This window comes from Humulus lupulus, chromosome 9 (genome assembly GCF_963169125.1).
Source record: "Humulus lupulus chromosome 9, drHumLupu1.1, whole genome shotgun sequence".
In the NCBI taxonomy this organism is placed as follows: domain Eukaryota; kingdom Viridiplantae; phylum Streptophyta; class Magnoliopsida; order Rosales; family Cannabaceae; genus Humulus; species Humulus lupulus.
The window spans coordinates 3,865,202-3,878,039 of NC_084801.1; the positions used below are offsets into that span (position 1 = coordinate 3,865,202).

Here is a 12,838-nt window from a genome sequence, read left to right on the forward strand (position 1 = left end):
ATCTATTATCTAATTTTTCATTTACTAAAAAAATAATTATTTAATTAATACTTAATTATTTATTTATTTAATATTCATTTAATTATTTATTTATCATATTATTAATTTAAATCTTTCCTAATTATTTAATTAATTATTAATTAATAATAAATAAATAAATTATTTATTTATTTATTTATTTAATTTATTATATATTATCTAATTTTTCCTTTACTTAAAATAAATTATTTAATTAATACTTAATTATTTATTTATTTATTTATTTATCAATTTATTAATCATATTATTAATTTAAATGTTTACTTATTATTTAATTAATTAGTTAATTATTATATAATTTTTCCTTTATTTAAAAAAATTATTATTATTATCTAATGTTTACTAATTATTTAATTAATACTTAATTAATTAATTATTTATTTATTTAATTAATTAATTATCTATTATCTAATTTTTCATTTACTAAAAAATTAATTATTTAATTAATACTTAACTATTTATTTATTTAATATTCATTTAATTATTTATTTATCATATTATTAATTTAAATATTTCCTAATTAATTATTAATTAATAATAAATTAATTAATTACTTAATTAATTAATTATTTATTTATTTAATTTATTATATATTATCTAATTTTTCCTTTACTTAAAATAAATTATTTAATTAATACTTAATTATTTATTTATTTATTTATCAATTTATTAATCATATTATTAATTTAAATGTTTACTTATTATTTAATTAATTAGTTAATTATTATATAATTTTTCCTTTATTTAAATAAATTATTATTATTATCTAATGTTTACTAATTATTTATTTAATATTTAATTAATTAATTATCTATTATCTAATTTTTCATTTTCTAAAAAAATAATTATTTAATTAATACTTAATTATTTATTTATTTAATATTCATTTAATTATTTATTTATCATATTATTAATTTAAATTTTTCCTAATTATTTAATTAATTATTAATTAATAATAAATTAATTAATTAATTATTTCTTTATTTATTTAATTTATTATATATTATCTAATTTTTCCTTTACTTAAAATAAATTATTTAATTAATACTTATTTATTTATTTATTTATCAATTTATTAATCATATTATTAATTTAAATATTTACTTATTATTTAATTAATTATTTATTTATTTATTTATTTATTTAACATATTTAATTATAACTATTTTAAAAGCTGAATAATTAATATGTAATTAATTGAAATTATTTTTATTTAATTAATTCTATAATTACTCTTTTATATAATTACTTAATAATTGTTTACATATATTATTTAATACTTACTTTTTAATTATTTAATTTTTATTATTCTCATATCAATTCCTATCTAAGTTATTAAAATAACTTTTTTCTATAATTTAATATTTATTATATTATTTATTAATATTTTATTTCTCTACCATTAAAATATTTTTTTAATAATTAATAACAAATTTATTAAAATCTAAACTTCACAATATTAAAATAATTTTAATTAAACTATAACAAAAATACATTATAACATTCTAACAATATAATAACAATTTAACAATAATAAAAAATTATCCATTAATAATATCTAACAATATTTTAATATTCTTTAAAACTAAATGAACAAAATAAAAATGTATAAAATACAAAATTACTTACCTACAGTACAAAAATAGCAAGATTCAGTACTCCCAATGAAGCCCTGAAATATATACATATATATATATTAGTTGTAAATTAATGGAATATTTAAATTCAATATATATAATTAAGAAAATTGTTCATAACCAAATATTAACCAAAACTTCTTATTATATATATGTATTTGATGAAAAATACAATCAGCAAAAAAATTATGAAAAGATATACATGAATTTATTCATGAAACAGAGCATTATATTAGAAACATGATGCATAAAAGAACAAAAATTATAATCAAAACCCAACTCAAAAATATAACTCAAACAACAATCCCATCTGAAAAATCTAATTGATTACAACAAAAATATATTATATACTTATATTACCATATAACTACATACCCGGACTGATTGTGATGAAATAAAACTGAGTACAATCCCAAAAACTTTTGAAAATGGTGGTTATTGCCTCTGCTCTGCGTTCGGATCCTTGGAGCGTTTTTGGAGAGTCGGACGAACGGGGGAAGAGAAGATGGATGGGCAGGATATATAGAATATTCCGCCGGTAATTGTATTTAACGGTAATATTTTTATTATTATTACCGGCGGAGCCCGCCGGCAATAAGCGAAAATAAATTGGGCAGTTCGTTTGCCGCGTGAATAAAATCTGATTATTGCCGGCGGATTGTCCGCCGGTAATAATAGATTTTCCGCCGGTAATAATTAAATAATTTAAAAAATAAAAACAAAATTAAAAACCATGATTAATACCGGCGGACTTAGTTTTCCGCCGGTAAAGATAGTATTATTACCGGACTGTCTCCGCCAGTAATAGTTCCGCCGGTAAACAGTATTTTTGTTGTAGTGTAAAATGATTCTTATTCATAAAAAATATATATATATATATTTATATAATAATAATAATAATAATAATAATAATCTTATCTTTTGCACGTACCTCATTATTATTATAGGGGTCCATATATAGAGGAGAACTAATTAATTGCATATCTGTTATGGATATGGTGGCTTTTGAAATATATATATATATATATATTATCGTTATTCATATTTATTTTGATATTCCACATGACTGTACTTTATCTATTATAGACATTTAATTGAAGCCATCGCCAGTCGCCACCCTGTCCAATTCTTCAATGGCGGCTTCTTTTTATATACTATTAGAAATTTATAAAACGCGTAAGATTATATATAATTTAGAATATAGTGAGAAATTGAAAAAATAATTAAGCCTTAACTATAAATCACTAATTGTATAGGCTAATACCACAAAGACTTATCTAACAACTCATATTTTAATAAAAGAATTAAAATGTTACTGTAAGCCCAAATAAAAGTCTTACATTCTTCTACTTGGGCTACATTAATTTTTTTAATACATATATATTAAAATAACTTTATTTAAAAACAACTCATGGGTTGAATAACAAGAAAACATTTGTGGCCACTTTCAAAGCAATAGTTCTTTGATAGTTTCTCAAACAACTGGTCCAGTTTAATCATTGATATTGAACTATGACAATCACTTTGTTTCTTAATCAACAAAAGATATTCATAATCACAAATACCAATAATCAAATCGACATGGTCGACAAGTCTAGTAGTGTGGTAAGAAATTATGTTTGGCATGTGATCAAATATAATAATATAATCTCCTTGTCAATTTCACTGATGTTGTGACACTTAATAAATAAGCCATTGAAATTAACCATTGCCATTTGCTTAATAAATAGGACAATGTAACATCATTATATATGCTTAAAAAATTAAGTCAATATGATATCATTGCCATTAAGTTAATAAACTCAAAACACAATAATAATCACAACAATATGAACCAAATGCTTTCAATTCAATCATTCTCGAGAATATAACAAAACATAATTGAAAACATAACCATTTAATAACCAAATATTGAAACACAAAATTTAGTCCATAACTTCTATTAGAAAATTACAAAAAAAATAATAATTTCTAACAACCAAAGGAACCAGAAAAGAAAAACTCCCACTAACCCAAAAGATCGAAAGATTATAAAATGTCTATATCAACAACATGTTTATTAAACAATGAGGCACTTAATTCTGTGGTGAGAGGATCTGCTAACATCAACTCAGTCTTGCAATTTTCTATAACAATGTCTCCTTTCTTGACTAAGTCTCTGATAGTAAGATACTTTATCTCCATATGCATTGAAGCACTACTTATCTTGTTATTCTTTGAAAAGAAAACTGCTACACTATTATCACAATAGATAAGTATATGTACACTACTACAAAAAAGGTTTTTTAGGACTAGCATTGCGAGTCCTAAAAATTCTTTTAGGACTCGCGGGGCGCGAATCCTCTATTTGAGAGCCTTAAAAACTAAGGTTTTTTAGGACTCGCAATACGAGTCCTTAAAAACTGTTTTTAGGACTCGCAATGCGAGTCCTAAAAAACTGTGCGAGTCCTAAAAAATCTGGTTGAGTGCCTTTAATTAAGTTTTTAGGACTCGCAGTGCGAGTCCTAAAAAATCTGGTTGAGTGCATTTAATTAAGTTTTTAGGACTCGCTTTGCGAGTCCTAAAAGAATGTTTTTAGGACTCGCAATGCGAGTCCTAAAAAATCTGGTTGAGTGCCTTTAAGTAATTTTTTAGGACTCGCTTTGCATGTCCTTAAAAGTAATTTTTTTTTTTAAAAAAATGCAGCTACAATTTTTATTTTGATTTAGAAAAAATATATCCTTTTGAGTGTTCAAAATGTATTATATATATATTAGATTTCTAAAATTTCAAAAGAAAACAAAAAAAAAAAAATTATTAATTACTCAAAAATATAACTTCAGTATTTAGTCTACTCGGCTTACAAAATCATATTACATGATAGTTTATACTACAATCAAATTTTATCATCACCAAATAATAAACAAGAAATGTATCCAATGTTGTTGAAATATATTTTTTATTCTAAAAACTTCAACTGTCAATGTTGTCTAGTATTGCGCCAAAGAAATACATCTCAATATAGACCTGCACATTATAAAAAAATTCTTTAATTATAAATATATTATAATTCAAACTTATAAATACAATTTTTACTTTCTATTGATCCAACTTTATGGATGCCAATAATACACCTAACCAACAATAAAAATAAAATAAAATAATAACTAAACAAAAAAAACAATGCACACATCATCATCATCATTTGGCTTTTAACAATCAAATTAAAGTGAAAAATGCATAATTAAACTACGCAAATTACATTCAAATCAAATAGTTTTGACTAAATTAAGCATCTAATTAAGCATCTTTTAAGAGACCCTTTTAATAATAATCCACCTCTTAATCTCTAATTTCGTTAAAACTTTAATGTCGGCTTATTATTTATTATGATGTTATGATTCAAGTGGGAAGGAGCTTAAGTGACAAGACATTAGTAGTACTTAGTTACTTGATTAATTAAGAAAAAAACATCACTAATTTGAATCCTATCTTGGATGTATAGTGAGTTTCAACTAAACATAATTTTTTTAGCCTATTTTAGTAATTAAAAATTTATCTCAGATCTAAGTATGTATTTAAAATTCTATAATCAACTTAATTATTAATTAGACCGTCAAATGTTAAATATCCGGATCACAAATTTATCATTATGGCAGTCATCTTTTCATATTTCCACACAAAACTAAGTACAAAAAAATCTACAGAAAATCGGGCAGCATATCCCCTAAATTACTGGCCTAGCCATCTGTCACAATCAACACCAACATGTCAAACAAATCAAACAACACACAGGTTTTCATCCATATATCACCGCAATACACAAAATTCTCAGAACCTACTTCACTAAGACATGCAAGTTCTCAATCTTCCATTATCACCGCAGCACACAGAATTCTCAGAACCTACTTCACTACGGATGAATATCTAAGATATTCAAACTCCACTAAAGTGCAATACTAAAGCAATTAGAGAATAAACATATACACATTCCTTCATTTGATCAAAGGGAAACATAATTACCAAATCAATTACTAATTCTATTGTTAAGAGATGAAAAGGTTAACATGAAAAGAGTACTAAGTTATACTCATACCTGCTTCCATAGCTCTTCAACTTCCTTTATATAGACGCACATTTCTGCTCTATTAGATATTGCTATGGTCCAAAAGCCTATCCAGAAATACAATAAATAAAATTTAACTTAGTTGAGTTAGAGAAACCGCAAAAAGATTGGCTAACGATAGAAAAAAGGGACAAAAAATGATGCTAATTCCAAACTTAAACCCATTTAATCACACACCCATTACCAAAAACAAAAACTACAGAAGTTGAGAGTTGAAAAAGAATACATGAACAAGCTTTCCTTGGTTCTGCTGTTTAGGTGCAGCAGCAAGTAATCTTCTTAAATTTACTTTCGTTTTGCTAGTTCCCATATTTCAAAAACCTACAAAAGCAAAACTCAATTTTAAGCCCCAAAATATCAATCAATTCAGAATTGACCAAATTAATCATATTAATCCATTCAAACCAGTTGCAAAATGCACCAAAATCCAGTCAAGAAATATACCAAAAGCTAATAGCAAAATACAAGTAGTAGCCATTAAAGAAGCAGCAAAAAAAATCAGTAATTACACATAGCTACACATAGATACCCTATTTCACATTATATGGTACACATACTGGAGTGGTTTCCATTCTTTAGTTTGTCAATGATCTTGAATATGAAATCAAATATTCAAATATGTGTAATTACACACAGCTACACATATACCCTATTTCACATTCTATGGTTCCTTTCCCTTTCATTTTAAAATTAGATTAAGACATCAAACATGAGATTGATTCTATTATAAAAAAATATGCATACTATTTCAAAGAATACAAAAAGGTCAGAACATGTAAGCACATGCTTGAAATAGATAAAGAGGAAAGACATCAGTTTATAGGAAATTAGATGTTACTTCTAGTCATTGAATCAGATGAAGCCTCCAACAAAAAACTGACTGTTGATCCAGTTATAGGCGAGAGGATACTCATATGCCTAAAAGAAGGTCATTCCTAAGAAAATAAAAAAGAGTTGTCACACCATAATAATATGATCAAAACAACACTGTCTAGAAAAATAGAATCAACCAAATCACAATTCATTTTTAAATAACCATAGTAATGATATTATATTTGTTACTATAATATGTTCTTGATTAAGTTTGTGGTCAAAAGTCTCATCATTGTGAAAATACAAAATATTGTACGTGATCAATTGTGCTAGAATTGATTGCAAGGTGGCAAAAGACCTTGGCGACCTAATTTCATACAAGAGAACAGTTCTACCAAGCTAATTTTTTTTATGGCAAATCACCAAAATGGAAAACAGATAGAAAGCAAAAATATGGTATAAAGGGAAATGAAAAAGGACACCTGAGAGATATTATACTGTCAAAATCTCATCCAAGCAGAACCTGCTTACTTAGAAAAACCATCCAAACAAATAAAATGCTTTCAAAATCTCATCCAAGCACTCCCAAAAGAGATTTTTGGTCTCTAGACAGTCTCATGCCAAATAGACCAGTAAAAACTAAAATTAAAAGACACAAATCAACAAATCAAATTCATTTTTTTTTCTTTTTTCACAGAGCCTAAATGGTGTGTAAAAAATCAAATGCACCTAAAAACACCCACGAAAGGAGCTCTCTAACCCCATAGTAGCTTTTTATTGCTATGAACTAAATTAGTAGCTTAGTTATAACTGACAACTAAACAATCACAGTCAATCCATATAAAATTCAAAAGGCAACAAAGGTTCTCACGTGATCCTGTTTCTAGTGCAAGTAACTGGAAAGAAGATAGAGACCATAAATCCAAACGACATAATCAACACTGATATTTTATGCTTAAGAAATGCCCTGTGAAAAATAATAAAACAAAAGAAAACAGGAAACATGTACAGACTCACAATTACGATAACAATACCTTTTTGTCCCTTTCATTGGCATGTGCCCACCATCCCTGCTGCCGAGCCCCTCCCTGCACCGTCCCTGCCGAGCCCAGCCACCGTCCCAGCCCGAGCCCAGCCACCGTCCCTGCCGAGCCTAGCCACCGTCCCAGCCCGAGCCCAGCCACCCTCCCTGCACAGTCGACCCAAACCCAGCCCAGCCCAACCCCTCCCAGCGCCGTCCTTGCACGATCGATCCCACCCCCTGAGACCCCCGCGCCGTCGAGCCCAGCCAGCCCGGAGAACCCCACTCGCGCGTCGAGCCCTTGAACCCCCAGCCGCTGTCGAGCCCTTGAACCCCTAGGCGACATCGAGCCCAGGCAGAGTGAGAGAGCCGAGTCCCCTGCCTCTGCATTGAGCCCGCCGCCGTGATCCGACCACCAGCCACCCACCTGCCGTGACCCATGCACGCCGTCAAAGAGGAGGGCTGAGGACTGGTTTTTGAGGGCTGAGGAAAAGAACGAGAGAGAGAGAGTGAGATTGAGGTTGAGGGATAGGGTTTAGTTATAATTATTATTATTATTTGTTAAAAAAATATATAGTTATTATTATAAAAACATATAAATACATTAAGAAAAAATAATATTAGTTTTTATTTTTTAAGTATATTTAAAAACTAACAACTTATAATTTTTTTTAAGAAATTATTAAAATATTTAACCATATATAAATAATTTACTTTTAACTATTACTTTCAGCCCAGTTGTTTTTAGGACTCGCAAAGTTGTTTTTAGGGCTCGCAAAGTGAGTCCTTAAAGAGTATTAAGGACTCCCAAAGCAAGTCCTTAAAATTGTTAAGTAAAATACTCATTTTTTAGCCCAGATTTTTTTAGGACTCGCATATTTTTTTAGGACACTCATTGAGAGTCCTAAATTGTGTTTTTTCAGGACTCTCAATGAGTGTCCTAAAAACTCCATAAATATTTTTAAGGACTTGCATTTATGTGCGAGTCCTAAAAAAGTGTCCCGTAAAGGGTATTTTGTAGTAGTGGTAAGGAAACAGAATCAACTACTCGTATCTCTGAAATCATATTCTTTAACCACAAAGCTTGTAAAGATGCCCCATAACATGCTACAAACTCAGCATACATAGTAGATGACGTAATCAAAGTATGTTTAACACTTTTCCAAGAAATAGTTGCACCAGCCAAAAGGAAAATATATCGAGAAGTTGACTTTAATTCATCCACAGAACCACCAAAATCTAAATCAAAATAACCAACAACTTAGAGACTCTCGACATGCTTATACACAAGCATAAAATTCTTGGTTCTTTGCAAATATCTCATAACTTTCTTGGATGCAACCCAATGATCATGTCCAGGATCAGATAAATATCTCCCAAGAGCATTGACTATAAAAACAATATCAGGTATAGTGCAAACTTGATCATATATCAAACTCCCTACTACACTTGCATATGTGATGTTTTTCATTGCTTCTCTCTCCAAGTCGTTCTTCGGACATTGTTGCTTACTAAACTTGTCCCCTTTCAGAGTAGGAACAGAGCCAAGCTTACATATATTCTTGTTGAACCTTTTGAACACACAATTAATGTAAGCTTCTTGAGATAAGATAAGAAATTTTCGATTCTTGTCACGATGAATCTCAATATTTGTTGATTTTGTATGTGTAACAACAAATATTACTTTTTTGCATTTTTAGCTAGCTAAAACATATTATATATACATTTCAGTTTTATTAATGAAAATTCACAATTTAAATTTGCATATAATTTAGATTTTTTAATTAATATATTTAATTTCATTTGAAAATATATAATTAAATAATCTGAAAATAACTATTTAATTAATTAATTATTATTTTTTAAAATACAAAAACCAATGATGGCTCCCAGAGGGAGACGTTGAATGTCTACAAAGTTTCCCCTTGGGAGTCATCATAGGTACTTATAATGTCTCCCACGGGGAGACTTTGTAGACATTCAAACACATGCATTGTGTATTTTGATTGATAAAAAAAATACATTAGACTTTATCAAATTCTAATTACATTATTAAATAATAAATTGCTTTATCAAATTAATGTAATTAAAAATAATGTGATTGCATTTTGAAAATGCAATTAAAGATAATAAGATTACATCTTTAAAATGTAATCAAAGATAATTAGATTACATCTTGAAAATGTAATTAAAGATAATTAGATTACATTCTAAAAATGTAATTAAAGATAATAATGAGATTACATCTTGAAAATGTAATTAAAGATAATAAGATTACATCTTCAAAATGTAATTAAAGATAATTAGATTACATCTTGAAAATATAATTAAATGAAAAAAAATATACTTAACATAAAGAATCATAACATCTAGATAATGTACTATTGACACTATATAACACCAAAACAACGTTATAATAGTCTATTTAATAACATGAAAAAAATGTAATCAAATGGCAAGTCTTTTAATAATATGAGCAGACTTAACACTTGCTAAAATGTTATAAATTTCATTTGATAATACTTTTCGAGACTTATTGTAAATGTTTTTTTTTTTTGTAGTGTCAAGAAGAGTTTTGAATTGACGAAAAAGTTCGGGAGGCGCGATTTGAAGGTAGTAATTAATATAGTTCGGAGGCAAAAATTGTATTTATTCTAATACGTAATAAGAAAATTGTACACAACATATATAACATAACACAACATAACATGTATTCCATTTGATTAAGGAATTAAAGACATACATAAAGTTACACTAATAACATGCATATACATCGTGCGTACGTATATATGCATGCGCATGTATAACATAATTATTCATTTATAGAAGTAGTACTATAACATAGACATATATATTTTTCCAGATGGGCAAGGTTGCATAATCCGAAACCAGCCGGTCCAATAACCACTCGGTCATCAAACACAAGCTCCGAAACCAGTCGGTCCAACACATATACATCCAGCTTGGCAAGGTGACCAACACACACACACATATATATATATAAATATATATATATCCATTTATGAATTAATACATTATTTGATGAGGTGTTGATGATTATTTTTTCTAAACAAGATATTAATTATGTATTCATGTCTGATCCTTCCCTACCTAATTTTAATTGTTACATTAATTAAATATGAACAAATACATTAAATATTAATCCATGAGAATATGTACCTAATTTTATAGAAATATTTTTCTTAATAAAATAATAAATAAATATATCTATATATATATAACTAGTACGAGAAGAGACATTTTATATATTATCTTTGTTTTGGTTGTTGATCCCATATTGTATATATGCAAAACTAAATATATATATGATTACAATGTCCAACACCACATAATATATATATGGCATACAATAATAGGTATAATTTAATATCGGTCTCAAATATTATATTAAATACAAACTTCATAGTGTGTTGAGTATTTAAGGTGATTAACAACACTCTTTTCTCTTAAATATAAAAAGCTTCCAAATATAACATTATAATTCTTAATTGAACATATTAATTTACATTCTTTTCACTTCTATGTTTTGCATTAAATAATAGATTTACACAACTAGAATGTGTTTAATGTGTTTGTGTATGAACAAGATAAGGCGGATCCCTTTGTAATAATTATTGACATGAGAGAAGGAGATCATGGAATTTCGACCAATAATCAATTATCTTATCGTCTAGAAAAATATATATCATCAATTATATATATAAGTATATGTGTGGTGAACGGTTTCTTCCTTCTTTTTTTTTTAAAAAGAAAAAATATTTTAGGTGTGTCTCAAATCAAATGTGTTGAACCCTTCAATATCAACCTCATTTTATTCATTAAGATAAAGCCTTAATATAAATAGAATATTATTGTCGTGCCAAATTTTCTATCCCAATAAATTGTTGTCTCCTTCCCTGTCACTTTAGCATAATAACGATATGTACCAATTAATATAAATGACAATTATCTTGTTTGACAAACAAGCCCATAAATGTAATTTTGATGCATCTAATTTAATTTAATTTTTTTATTATTTCTTCCAAAGAAAATGTAATTTATATTTAAATACATGTATAAATATGAGATCATGGCGGCAAAACTACTCAAGTAGATACAAAATCTTGCAGCTAAATACCTAAGTAAAAACGGCAAAACTACTCAAGTAGTTACAATTCGTGCAGATAAATACCGATGTAAAAATTTTGACGTCAAAACTACTTAAATAGTGGGATTTCTTGCAGTTAACTCGCTATTGTTAAGTCAACTATTAAAACTAACTTTATGGAACACGTGATAGCCTCCAATTAGTCCAAAATATTTTGAAAATAATTAAAAGTATTAAAAAATTCAGAAAAAAAAATTAATTCCTAAAATTTTGATTTTTAAATATATTAAAAATGATTAAAAATTTAGAAAAAAATAAGATATTTTAAATTCCAACAAATTAACACAAATATTTTTAACACTAAAAAAATATTAATTTAATGAAACTTCTAATTAAAATTATAAAAAATTCATTTTGATTTTTATTAAAGATCTAAATACAATCTTATTTAGTGTTGATTAGAAATGAAATTTTTATGATTTTTAGTTAGATTTTTCACTAAATTACTGTTATTTTTTTCTGTTTTAAAAATACATGTTTTATTTTTAATGAATTTAAATCATGTTATTTTTTTTTTTAGGAATGAATTTTTTTTCCTAAATTTTTAATTAATTAAAAAATTAAAAAAAATGGACAAATTGGAGGCTTACATGTGGTACAAAACAAAAAAACATAAACAAAACAACTCCAACTACACAAACAAAAAACTTCTTCACTCTCTAGAGAGATCCAGGAAGGATAACCCCTCAAATCCTTTGTGCGATACACCCAAGTAGCAACCCAAAACTTAACCCTCTCCCAAATGATATCACAATGGCAAGACTTTTCATCAAAAATTCTGCTATTCATTTTTAACCATATTATTCAAAAACAAGCCAACATCATAGCCCAAATCCCACCAAAGAAAAAGGAAATAGGAAAATATATTATAGCCCCAAAACAGGACACAAAACACAAAACACAAAACATAGACTAAACCATAAAAATAGGCACAAAACATGACTCAAAATAAACAAACAACATACCTGTCAATTTGAACATATAGCTGAGACTACATAATGATAGTCTTCTTATAGACAAAATCTCAAATGAAGAGTAAATCAAATGAAGACTGC

The 12,838-nt window shown here is 27.0% G+C and overlaps 1 long non-coding RNA gene across 1 annotated transcript; it reads right to left on the minus strand.

Moving 5' to 3' along the window:
• Positions 1-4,480: 4,480 nt before the first annotated feature.
• LOC133801315 (uncharacterized) lies at positions 4,481-6,819 on the minus strand. Its single transcript, XR_009876819.1, has 4 exons — positions 6,620-6,819; positions 6,008-6,102; positions 5,752-5,828; positions 4,481-4,682 (listed from the first exon to the last, which is right to left on the minus strand). It is a non-coding gene; the product is annotated as an uncharacterized LOC133801315 (long non-coding RNA).
• Positions 6,820-12,838: the final 6,019 nt, after the last annotated feature.